The sequence below is a fragment of the Chinchilla lanigera genome, unplaced genomic scaffold (genome assembly GCF_000276665.1).
Source record: "Chinchilla lanigera isolate Chin_1 unplaced genomic scaffold, ChiLan1.0 scaffold00053, whole genome shotgun sequence".
Taxonomy (NCBI): domain Eukaryota; kingdom Metazoa; phylum Chordata; class Mammalia; order Rodentia; family Chinchillidae; genus Chinchilla; species Chinchilla lanigera.
The window spans coordinates 6,543,874-6,555,457 of NW_004955454.1; the positions used below are offsets into that span (position 1 = coordinate 6,543,874).

An 11,584-nucleotide genomic window follows, 5' to 3' on the forward strand; every position below is an offset into this window, starting at 1 on the left:
CCTCCAAGTGCTGGGATTACAGGTGTGCGCCAACACGCCTGGCTCTCATAGAGGGTTTTTAAATAGCAGAATAGGCAGTTTTGCCATGCAGGAGAAGCAATATTAAATATTAGTTTTCCAAAAAATCCATATTTAAAAATACTTAGTACAAGTCACATAACTTCTCTTCGTGGAGACCCCAGGGCAATGCATGATTAGCTGCCTTGGATGAGCTGCCTGAAAGGACATTCTCCCTTCAGAGTACAACTGTACTGACGCTGGCACAGAAAAGAAGTCTTAAGAACGACATGATTTAAAAAAAGAGGGAAGGGGAACAGAGGAGAGAAACAAACATGAATAAATGAGACGGTAATTGCAATCACTGAAAATTTGTGCATCCCCAGTCAGAGCAGCAGACTGTCCTCCATCTACAGCACGTACTTACTCCGGAACTGTTCCTGCAGCCTGGGTTGTATTTGCTTAGAGCCCGTCTCTTCAGTGGAATGTTTTGTTGTGTACCTGAGAGCATTTAGAAGCTCTTCTACATTGGTAGGAGATGGGTCCATAAGAACTTTGATACAACCTCTTGTATCAACTTTGGACATTTGGCAAATACTCCCGCTGGGTGGACGTGGCCATACAAGTGTTTTGTACCCACTATATGCCTCAAGCAGAATGCTGCTGTCTCTTCATTTGTAAATCTGCTTCTGCATTCTAGTGGTTCCAGCATGACTCTGCACACACCAGCTGTGGTGCTTGAATAGTCTGTGGGATTCTCCACTGCTAAGTTTTTATTCTCTGACATGAACTTGGTCATAGTGTCACTTAAGAATTTCAACACAGAGCCAGGCGTGGTGGTGCACACCTGTAATCCCAGCACTTGGGAGGTTGAGGCAGGAACACTGCAGCAAGTTCAAGGCCAGCATGGGTTATATAGTGAGTTCAAAGCCAACCTAGAATATACAGGGAGACTCTATCTCAAAGAACAGAAGGAAAGAAAGAAAGAAAGAGAGAGAGAGAAGAAAAAGAAAGAAAGAAAGAAGAAAAGAGAAATTTTCTTCTTAGATACTGCAGGCTGGACATCTTCAGTGCTGGTGATTCTGTCCTTGTCCTGCTATCCTTTTTAAAAAGCAGATGAGGAAAATGAATCTCAAAAATTACTTTACTCAAAAAAAAAAAAAAAATTACTTTACTCAGCTGGTTGTGGTGGTGCAGGCCTGTAATGACAGCTGCATAGGAGGCTGAGGCAGGAGGATCATAAATTCAAGGTCAGCCTGTGGAATTTACGTTTAGGTTTGTTTTTTTTTTTTTTTTTTTTTGTCTTTTTGAGACAGGTCTCGCTATGCAGTTCAGGCTGGCCTTGAGCTCACTTATGTAGCCCAGGCTGGCCTCCAACTCACAGCAATCCTCTTGCCTCAGCCTCCTGAGTGCTGGAATTACAGGCGTGCACCACCACGCCCGGCAAGACTGTGGAATTTATCAAGGGCAGTTTGTAGAGGTTTCTGTCCATAATCGGCTGGCTCCAGCACGGCAATGGCAGACAGGGAACAGTTCATGGGGGGAGAAGACAGCAAAAGCAACAAACTGAGATCCCTTTTTTTGTTGTTTTAGGTTTTTCTTTCTTATTGTGTGCGGGGCAGCACTGGAGATAGGACCCAGGCCTTCATGCGTACTAGGCAAGTGCTCCACTGCTGAGCTGTGTCCCACCATTTAAAAAAAAAATTTTTTTTTAATTTTGAGACAGGGTCTCACTATGTAGCTCAGGCTGGCCTTGAACGTGCAATCCTCTTGCCTCAGCCTCCTGAGTAGCTAGGATCACAGGCCTATGCCACCAAGGTCAGCTTGCCACTTCCTTCCACAATGTTGGCAAAGTACCATGACTGTCACCGTCCTTACACTGCTTGGCTGACCAAGGCCAGCCTGAACTGCATAGCGAGACCCTGTCTCAGACAAAAAAAAAAAAAATCATGCTAGGGCTCAGGTGTGGTGGCTCATGTCTGTGATCCTAGTACTTGGGAGGCTGAGGCAGGAGGATCACTCTGAGTTCAAAACCAGCCTGAACTACAAAGCAAGATCCTGTCTCAAAAAGAAGAAAGCATGCTAGGCTTATTTTTCAGTTAGGTCTTATTTTTGTGGCATACAGTACCTATGCGGAAGGTTGTGGTTTTTGGAGTGTTTTGAAACAAGGTCTCACTATGCGGTTAAAGTTGAGTTCAGACTCACTCTGTAGCCAGGCTTGGCCTCCAACTCATTATCACTGCTCTGTCCATCCCCTTTCTCTCCTCCCCACCTTGCTCCTGCAGTGCTTAGTAACCTGTGCCTCTCTCCCCAGCGTCCTCCAAAATCATTTGTGTGCCTTTGGTTCTTTTCCGTATGAAAAGAACGGTTCTTTTTTCCTACTACTTGGACTCAAACTAAGGGTGCTCTGTCATTGAGCTACATCACCAACCTTTTCTTTTTCTTTTTTTTTCTTTTCTTTTTTGTCTTTTTAAGACAGGGTCTCACTATGCTGTTCAGGCTGGCCTTGAGCTCACTTTGTAGCCCAGGCTGGCCTCGAACTCACAATGATCCTCCTTACACTGCTTGGCTGACCAGAGTCCAGCTTCCAGTGCGGCTGTAATGTCTGATGCCATTTGATTTCCTACTGTCTGTGTCTCCTGGTTCTTCTCTCTGAGCCCCAGTTCTGAGAAGTCACAGTGGAGTGCCTTGGGGTAGGCACATCCTTCCTCATTCACCGTAGTGGGCCTTTTGACCTGGGATTTTTTTCTGAATTAATAATTTAAGAATTTCTAAACCAGGCGTGGTGGCCCACACCTGTAATCCCAGCACTTGGGAGGCTGAAGCAAGAGGATCACTTTGAGTTCAAACCCAGACTTGGCTATATAATTGATATAGGAAAAGAGAAACTCCCAACCTGAACAATATCTAGGAAGAGTTTGTGTTCTCTAAAATTGAAGATTGAATTTTAGGAACAACGGAGATTAAGAGCAGAATACATTTATTCTGAGGGCCGGCGTGCCACAGTGCTCTTGGTGGCATGGCTCCCCGTGCGCCCGGGGCCTCCCTCCGGGGGCCTACGAGGCAGGGAGCGAGCTGCCAGTCAGAAGACTGGCGCTCCCCAACCGTTTTTTTCCCTCTATTTTGGACCCACTTATTCTTGTGGTTTTGCTCTATAAAGTCCCTGGAAAGGGCAAGATCATTGGCAACCTCCTGGGGCCCACTTCTGCCCCTCTCTTGGACAGAAGCTTTCTTTCCCTGCCTCAGCCTTTTATTTTTTATTGTGAGATGGGGGTTTCACTAAATTGCCCAGGAGGAACTTGAATTTAAGATCCTCTTGCCTCAATCTTTGGAGTGGCTGGAATTAGAGATGTGGACCACCACACCTAGCCAAAGCTGCAGTTTTTTATGGGAGGAGTCATTTACTTCTTGCTCTGTTTCCTTTCCTGACCTCCTTTTTTTTTTTTTTGGTGCCAGGAATCGAACTCAGGACCTTGCACTTGCCAGGCAGGCGCCTGTGCTGCTGAGCTGTATCCCTGGCCCCCCGACCTCCTTGTCCTTACAACTTACACTTTTAGAAACCCTTCTACTGTTGTTCAAATAGCAATGCTTCCCAAGCCACTCTGCAGATTTAATGCAGTCCCTAACAAAGTCCCTGCTGACTTCTTTGCATAATTGAGCCTAAACTTTGTACAGAATTTCAAGGGACCCAAAATAGATAAAATGGTCCTGAAAAGTGAGAAGGTTTGGAGGACTCACCCCTCCCCATTTCCAAATTTTCCACAAATCTACAAGAATCGAGACAGCATGGCATTAGCATAAGATGAACATATAGACCAGTGGGATAGAAATGAGAGTCCGGAAATAAGACTTGATATTTATCGTCAGTTGATTTTTGGGAAGGCTACCAAGGGAATTCAATGGGGGAGAGAACAGTCTAGGAAGTGGTCCTGGAACAACTGAATATCCACATGTGAAACAACGAAGTTGTACTCCTACCTCACACTGTAACACAGATTAACTCACAATGGACTTAGACCTACATGTAAAACTAAAAGTAAAAAAAAAAACAAAAAACACACTAGAATAAAATAAATTATAGTACACACGTGTAAGCCCAGCACTTGAGGGACTGAGACAGGAGGATCGCCATGAGTTTGAGGCCAGCCTGGGCTACAAAGTGAGTTAAAACCCAGGCTGAACTACAGAGTGAGACCCTGTCTCAAAAATACAAAAATAAAAATAAATTAATTAATTAGTCTTCATAAGGCAAAGCCTTAAATATGACATTGAAAACACAAGTAACAAAAGAATAAACTAGGACTCATGAACACTAAAAAAAATTATTTTAGTCAGGCATGATGGTACACACTACTACAGAGGCTGAGGCAGGAGGATCTCAGCTACTTGGGAGGCTGAGGCAGGAGGATCACAAATTTGAGGCCAGCCTGGGCAATTTACAGAGAATCTGTCTTTAAATAAAAAATAAAGATGGCTGAGGATGTAGCTTACTATTAGGGCATTCCTGGGTCCAATCCCCAGCATATCAAAGGGAAAAAAGTAGAAAGAAACCCACACAATGGGAGAACATGTTTACAAATTATATATCTTTGTAAAGATATATAATATTATATATTATGTATTAGATATTATAAAGCTTACAATATTATATATTATTATACAATATTATACAATATTATATATTAGATATTATAAAGCTTACAACTCGATGATGAAAAAACAACCCAATTTGAAAATAGGCAAAAGAATGAATTAGACATTTTTCCAAAGAAGATGTAGAAAAACACTTGAAGATACTCAAAACAGGGTGTGGTGGCCCATACCTGTAACCCCAGGACTCAGAAGGCTGAGGCAGGAGGATCCCAGTGAGTTCGAGACCAGCCTGGGCTACAAAGTGAGCTCAAGCCCAGCCTGAATTACAGAGTAAGACTAACCCAAAAAACAAAGACAAAAGAAAGAAAAGAGACTCTCATGCTCAACACCACTAGGCAACAGGAAAATATGAATTCAAAATCATGACACACCACTTCACACTCACTGGGAGGCTACTTGTATACAAAAGATAAAAATGCTGGGTGAAGTGGCACCAGCCTGTAATCCCAAAACTCTGGGAGGCTGAGGCAGAAGGATTGCACGTTTGAGCACAGCCCAGGCTACTTAGTGACATAGTGAGACCCTGCGTCAAAAATTAAAAAGGGCTGGCAATGTAACTCAGTGAGAAGGCCCTTGGTTCAATCCTCAGTACAGCAAACAAATAAGAATGATAATAAACAAGTGCTGGTAAGGATGTGGAGAGATTAAAACTGCATATACAGTGCTGGCGAGGATGTAAAATAGTGTAGCCACTGTGGAAAGTAGTCTGACAGTTCCTCAAAAATATATACACAAAGTGACTCTATAACCTAGCAACTCTGAGTGTACATCCTCCCCCCACGAATGTTCATAGCAACGCTATTCCTTTTTTTCTTTTTCTTTTTCTTTTTTTTGAGATAGGATCTCGCTATGCAGTTCAGGCTGGCCTTGAGCTCACTTTGTAGCCCAGGCTGGTCTCGAACTCGTGATCCTCCTGCTTCAGCTTCCTGAGTGCTGGGATTATAGGCATGTGCCCCCACACCCGGCTAGCAGTGTTATTCCTTTTTTTCTTTTTTTCCTCCAGTACCGGTAATCAAACTCATGACTTTGCGCTGGCCAGGCAGGCGCTGTGCCGCTGAGCTAAATCCCCAGCCCTTGGCAGTGTTATTCCTAACAGTCAAAAAGAAGAAACAACTCAAATCCCCATGACCTGAGAAGCAGCTAAGGAAAATACGTCACATCCCTTACAATAGGGATTTATTCGATGATAATGAGAAACAAAGTATTGATACTTGCCACACGCAGAGGAACTCTGAAGACATGTAGAGCAAAAGTCACAAGGAATATGCCGCTGAAACAACACGTCCAGAAGAGAAACCTGTGCACACAGAAGGAGATTGTCTGCAGTTGCCTAGGCTGGGGCTGCGGCCAAAAGGGGTGGGTAGAGGGCTGCTTTTGTGGGCGGTGAAAATGTCCTAAAATTGATTACGGTGATGGCTGTAAAAACTCTGAACATACTAAAAGCCACTGATTTGTACACCATACTTGGTGGGCTGCACAGTGAGTTAGTTGGGTTGCAGTCAGTGTGGAGTCAGAGCAGCAGACCTTACTGAGGTGCCAGGGTCACCATCTCTGACGGGGGCACCTCCCTCCCGCCTTATACAGAGTTTTCAATTATCATGACATTGGAAGATCGCAACTGAAGTTCCATCTCTCTTTTTTGGGGGGGTTTGTATTTTATTTTGGGGGTTTTTTGAGGTTTTTTTGTGGAGGGTTGAGACAGGGCCTCACTATGTGGCTCAGGTTGGCCTTGAGCTTACTATGAGCCTAGGCAGCCCTTGAACTCGCAACGATCCTCCTGCCTCAGCCTCCTGAGTGCTGGGATTACAGGCATGCGCTACCATGTCTGGCTTGTATTTTTTCCTTTCTTTCTTACTTCTTGTAAAATGAACCCAGAGGCTTTGCACTGAGTTACGTCCCTAGCTCATCCTTTTTTTTTTGCTTTTTGCTTTTTCTCTTGTAACAGGGTCTCACTAAGTCACCCAGACACCCAGGCTGGACTCAAACTTGCCATCCTCCTGCCTCAGTCATAATGCACTCAGGCTACAGACGTGTGGCAGTACCCTGCCTGGCACTGGTGGCGGGTGAGGGAGGGTGAACTCTTGAAGGATTTGGAGAAATTTCTACATTTGTTTCCTGCATTTTGAAACCAGAGGGTTGACTTTTTTTTCTTTTTAAAGATTATATATCTGTTAGAACAACCCTAACGCACGGGAAAATGGAAAGAAATTTCACAGTTCTGCCACCTTCTTGCCGTGGATCTAATTCAGACCGTTTCTCCACTCTACCCATTTTGCGGAGTCTCAAGCTGCATCTCTCTCAGCCTTGATCGCTGCTCCCAGGAGCCTGCCCGCCTCTCCGTGGGGCCCGGCTTCAGGACCTCCCAGAACTGCTTTGAGGAAACCAGACCTGAGGGAGTAAAGCCTGGTCGCAGCCACGACTCCCCAGCTGGGGGAAGAAAGGAGGTAATGTGGATCTCAGCGCCTCTGCTCCCGGACACAGTCCGGAGACCCAGCCGGCCGCAGGGGAGCCCGGCCTGCCGGTGGCAGGAAGAGAGGGGGCTTGTGAGACTGAGGCAGGAGGCTCACAGGTTTGAGGCCAGCCTGGGCAACTTAGCAAGATCCTTTCTCAAAATAAAATTAGCATTTTTTTTTTTTTGGTACTGGGACTCAAACTGAGGACCTTGTGCTTGCCAGGCAGGCGCTGTGCCACTGAGCTACATCCCTGGCCCTTCAAAATAAAATTAGTAAATAAAAAGAACTGGGGGTCTAGCTCAGTGTTCCCTGGGTTCAATCCCCAGTACCTTAAAAAACTGTACATCACCCATGTCATCATAAATCTTATATAGTATCATTTATAACTAGGCAGGCCAGAAGTATAGCTCAGTATGTGCATCTAGGACCACTCCAGTCCCAAATAAACAATAAAATCAAATAGGCAATATCCCATATTACGATTTTACCCTAATTTATTTGACCAATCCCCTATGGTTACTTATGCTATTTCCGCTATTCTAAAATTACCATAATGAGCCGGGTGTGGTGGTGCATGCCTGCAATCCCAGCATTTGGGAGGCTGAGGCAGGAGGATCCTTGCAAGTTCAAGGCCAGCCTGGGCTACAAAGTTAGCTCAGGGCCAGCCTGAACTGCATAGTGAGACCTTGTCTCAGAAAGACAAAATAAAATAAAATAAAATAAAAAATAAAAAAATAAAATTACCATAATGAGCATTCTTAAACATAAATATTTGCACACATTTCTGCCTGTTTTTCTAGGACAGATTTCTAAAATGGACCTGCTGCTTCAGATGGAAAGCACATTTTTAAGGCTTTTGAGATCCACTGACAGGTTAACTGAGGAGGCAATACTTTTAAGATTTGTGTCTTATCTATTTATTTTAATATGATTCCCTTTTTTCCTCCTTGCCAAAAAAATGCGTTATTGGCTGTTCTGTCCTGAAGCTAGCAGGTCCTCCCGGTCTTCAGGGCCGCTCAGGAGGACCAGGAGAACCGAGCTGAGTGCGCGCCCTGTCAAAGTACTCTCGATCACCAACAAGGCTAAGTGTAAGAGGATCCAGGCGTAAGACAGACATAGCTTAGGGAAGGTGGCACCCAGCTCCAGCAAAGCTCTGAAACTGACTAGATTAGGTGCTTAAATTACCTTGGGTTCACGCGCATTTGTGTGTTTATTCTAATGTTGGCACGCATGCAGATCCCAGCCCTGGGCCGCGACTTTTCACTCTCCCACCGTCTTGGCTTTATACAATCTGCGCTTGCCCGAAGGCTCCACTTAGATGGAGGAGATCAGACTGGCGGGTGGATGAAGGAGAAGCCAAGCTTTTGTGGAGCTGCTGGGATGAGCTGCAGTCTGTTTATTGTTTCAGTTCTGACTGTAAAAGGCGGCTCCAGAGAAGTCCTTATTGCTGTTGGGGACAATCTGGTTCCCACGAGATGATGGCTGCAGATTTTGGGCAACGACTCCAGAAGTCTCCAGTCGTTGCCCAAAATCTGCAGTCACTTTGGATTCACAGAACTGAGACTGCACCCCCCCACACCTCAAGCAGCAGCCATCATCTCGTGGGAACCAGCACTCGGGAGGCTGAGGCAGGAGGATCATTGCGAATTTGAGGCCAGCCTGAGCTACAGAGTGAGCTCAAGTCCAGCTGAAGCCACACAGCGAGGCCCTGTCTCAAAAAGACCAAAAAAAAAAAAAAACAAAAAACAAAAAACAAACAAACCCAAAAAAACAAAAACAAACAAACAAACAAAAAACACAAAGTTTTCAAACACTGTAGAAATGCAGCAAAAAGGATTTTAAGTTTCCCTTAAATCAGGTGTAGTGGTGCACACTTATAATCACAGCTGCCCAGGGGCTGCAGAAGGAAGATCACTTTATTTAGCTCACCAGTTCAAAGGCAGCCTGGGCACCATGAACCGTTTGAAGAAAAACTACACAAATGCCTTTAATTCTACCCTTCATAGATAACTGCTGCCAGCAGCTCACTGTAGGTTAGGAGCACCTGGAATGACTAACTAGAGTCAGATTCAACTGATGATCCGGTTTGCTTCGTCTCTCTCAGCCCAGGCTGAGTCATGGTGAGCTCGCTCCAGCAGGTGGCCTGTGGCCAGATCCCCACAGCTCACAGGGCAGGAACCCAGGCTGCCGACGGGGCAAGCTCAGGCAGCCTCTCCGGCCGTCTTGGAACCTGCTGCCAGCTGCCTCACACCGGGAAGAGTCGGGGCAACGAGTGGGGAGAGCGGGGCTGTGGACCCGGAGGTCCTGCCGCTCACCCCTGGTGCGCTGGGCGGCGAGTGAAAACCTGCGGCGAGTGAAAACCTGCGGCGAGTGAAAACCTCCGAGGAGCGGCCAGGCGTGGGAACTGCCTTGGGCACGCGAGGAGCAGGTCACCAGCAGAGCGCCGCCCACGCATCCGCACACGCGTGCTCACCGATCTCAGCGAGGGGTCAGCGCCTAGGTCCCCACGCGAGCGGTTCTCTTTCCCCACCCACTCATGAGCTCATTTCTTGTCAGAAAAATTGATCTGCGGGCGCTTGTGCAACGTGTTTACATGAGAGATTATCTCTGGAGGGGACCTCCCACCTACACAGGCGAGCCAGGGCTGCAAAGAACAGCTCACTTTGTGTGATGAAAGGTTTAGGGCCGGGGATATGGCTCAGGGTGGTCACTTGCTGGGCTTGTGCTGCGTCCTGGGTTTGATCCCCAGCACCACCTGAGATAGGGGGTAGGGGAAGAAGAGGGTGGAGGAGAAGCGGGAGGGAGTAAAGGTCCTGTAAAGCGGAACCACAACGTTGGAGCAGAGGGGCTCCATCAGGGAAAGTCCTTTGGTCCTCTGGCTTCCTTTTTTTTTTTTTTGCTACCAGGAATCAAACTCAGGACCTCGCACTTGCCAGGCAGGTGCGTGTGCCACTGAGCTATATCCTTGGCCCTGATCCTCTGGCTTCTAACTGACCACCACTCGCCCCAGTCAGCAGTGCCCCTGGCCCACACCCACTCTTGGAGTCAGCTCTGCTCTCAGAGATTCAGGCTCCCAAGCGCTCCTTCCTGTGAGCCCTTAGGGATGGGCCGTGGCTCCCCGTAGAGCACTGGTGTCCAGGCCCTGGGCTCTGTCGCGGGTACTGCCTACCGCGGAGGGTTGAGGACTTGAATTGTTCGTGACCACCCTGACTGATATTATAAATTCTCCCCCGTGCAGTGTCAGCCAGTGCCAAGAGAAGCAGGACTCTCACTTGGCCCTGCTTTGACCCATCCTGAGTCTCTCTGGGGCTTCTTGGGTTTATGACGTATTCAGATGCTTCTCTGCTTAGCATGAGGTTTCATGTTCAAAAACGCATCTTTTAAGTTGAAATATCAGTAAGTCCAAAAGACGCTGAATATTCAGGAGGCTGAGGCAAGAAGGTCATGAATTGAAAGCCAGCCTAGGCAACATGAGAGGCTCTGTCTTAAGGGGAAAAAAGGCCCTGGATTTACGCAAGCTTCAGAGTGGGAGAGCTTAGCAATGCCGCGCCTTGCTGGGGTGGGCAGGGCCTCTGAGTGCGTGCGCCCAGGGCCGGGGATGTAGCTCAGCGGCACAGCCGCTGCCTGGTGAGTGAGTGCGCGCAGCATTTCCCGGTGCCCGCCGGGAAAGGAGCAGAAGTCACAAATGCAAGTGTTTTCTGCTGAACGCCCACGGCTTTTTGAAGTTAAAAGAGTATAGGCCAAGGCCTCGTACGCCGGGGACTCTGCCCACAGCATCTCCTTGGTTCTGTGTGACGTAGATAATGGGCACTGCCCTTATTCAGTGTTTTGCCTGACTTAGTTCTCCTTGTCCACTCCTTATGCCTGCTGAGCCTGTCAGTGTCAGTGTCCCTCTGTGTCACTGTGTTCTCAGTACAGCCCGTGGTACCCTGGCAGACACCGTGGAAACGCCCCTCTGTGGGACAGAGGGTAATAATACCAACACCACGATTTTTTATTGAGCACTTACTAGTACCAGGCACTGCTGTAAGCACTTGCACACTTCAACCCAGTAAGTCCTCACAACTGCCCTGTCAGAAGGCTGTACCATTATTTTCAGGGTACACATGAGCAAACCAAGGCAGAAAGGCTGACTTGCCTGAGGTCACCCCAGTGGTGGACCAGGCATTATCCAGCAGCCACAGCCTACACAGCTAAAGTTTTAGTGTCTGACCTTCCACTTTTCCCCTGTGCAAATATAAAAGTACTTTGTTTTATTTTAGAAAATTGGGGTCATAAATGTGCTTAATAGGCACGAAGTATGTTGCTTTGTTCAGAATATAAAGTTATAATACTTGTAATATATCTTTTCTTTTAAGAAGATTTCAATGACTTTTTGGCTAAGATCAAATGAAGACTTTTTCCTGTAGGAGAAGTTTAAGATGTCTGACATCTATTAATCATTTTTGTTGTGATTTCTACTACTTTCATGTTTGGAAAAT

At 46.7% G+C, this 11,584-nt stretch overlaps 1 protein-coding gene across 8 annotated transcripts in view; it reads left to right on the forward strand.

Annotated features, from left to right (window-relative positions):
* Positions 1-11,584, forward strand: part of Ninj2 (ninjurin 2) — a 135,676-nt gene that overhangs the window by 97,196 nt on the left and 26,896 nt on the right. The window contains exon 1 of one of the 8 annotated variants that reach the window (XM_013520274.1): positions 6,851-7,094. The exons of the other annotated variants lie outside the window; for them this stretch is intronic. The gene's annotated coding sequence lies outside the window, so the exon portion shown is untranslated. Of the gene's footprint in view, positions 1-6,850; positions 7,095-11,584 lie in introns of those variants that run through there. 8 annotated transcript variants of the gene reach the window in all.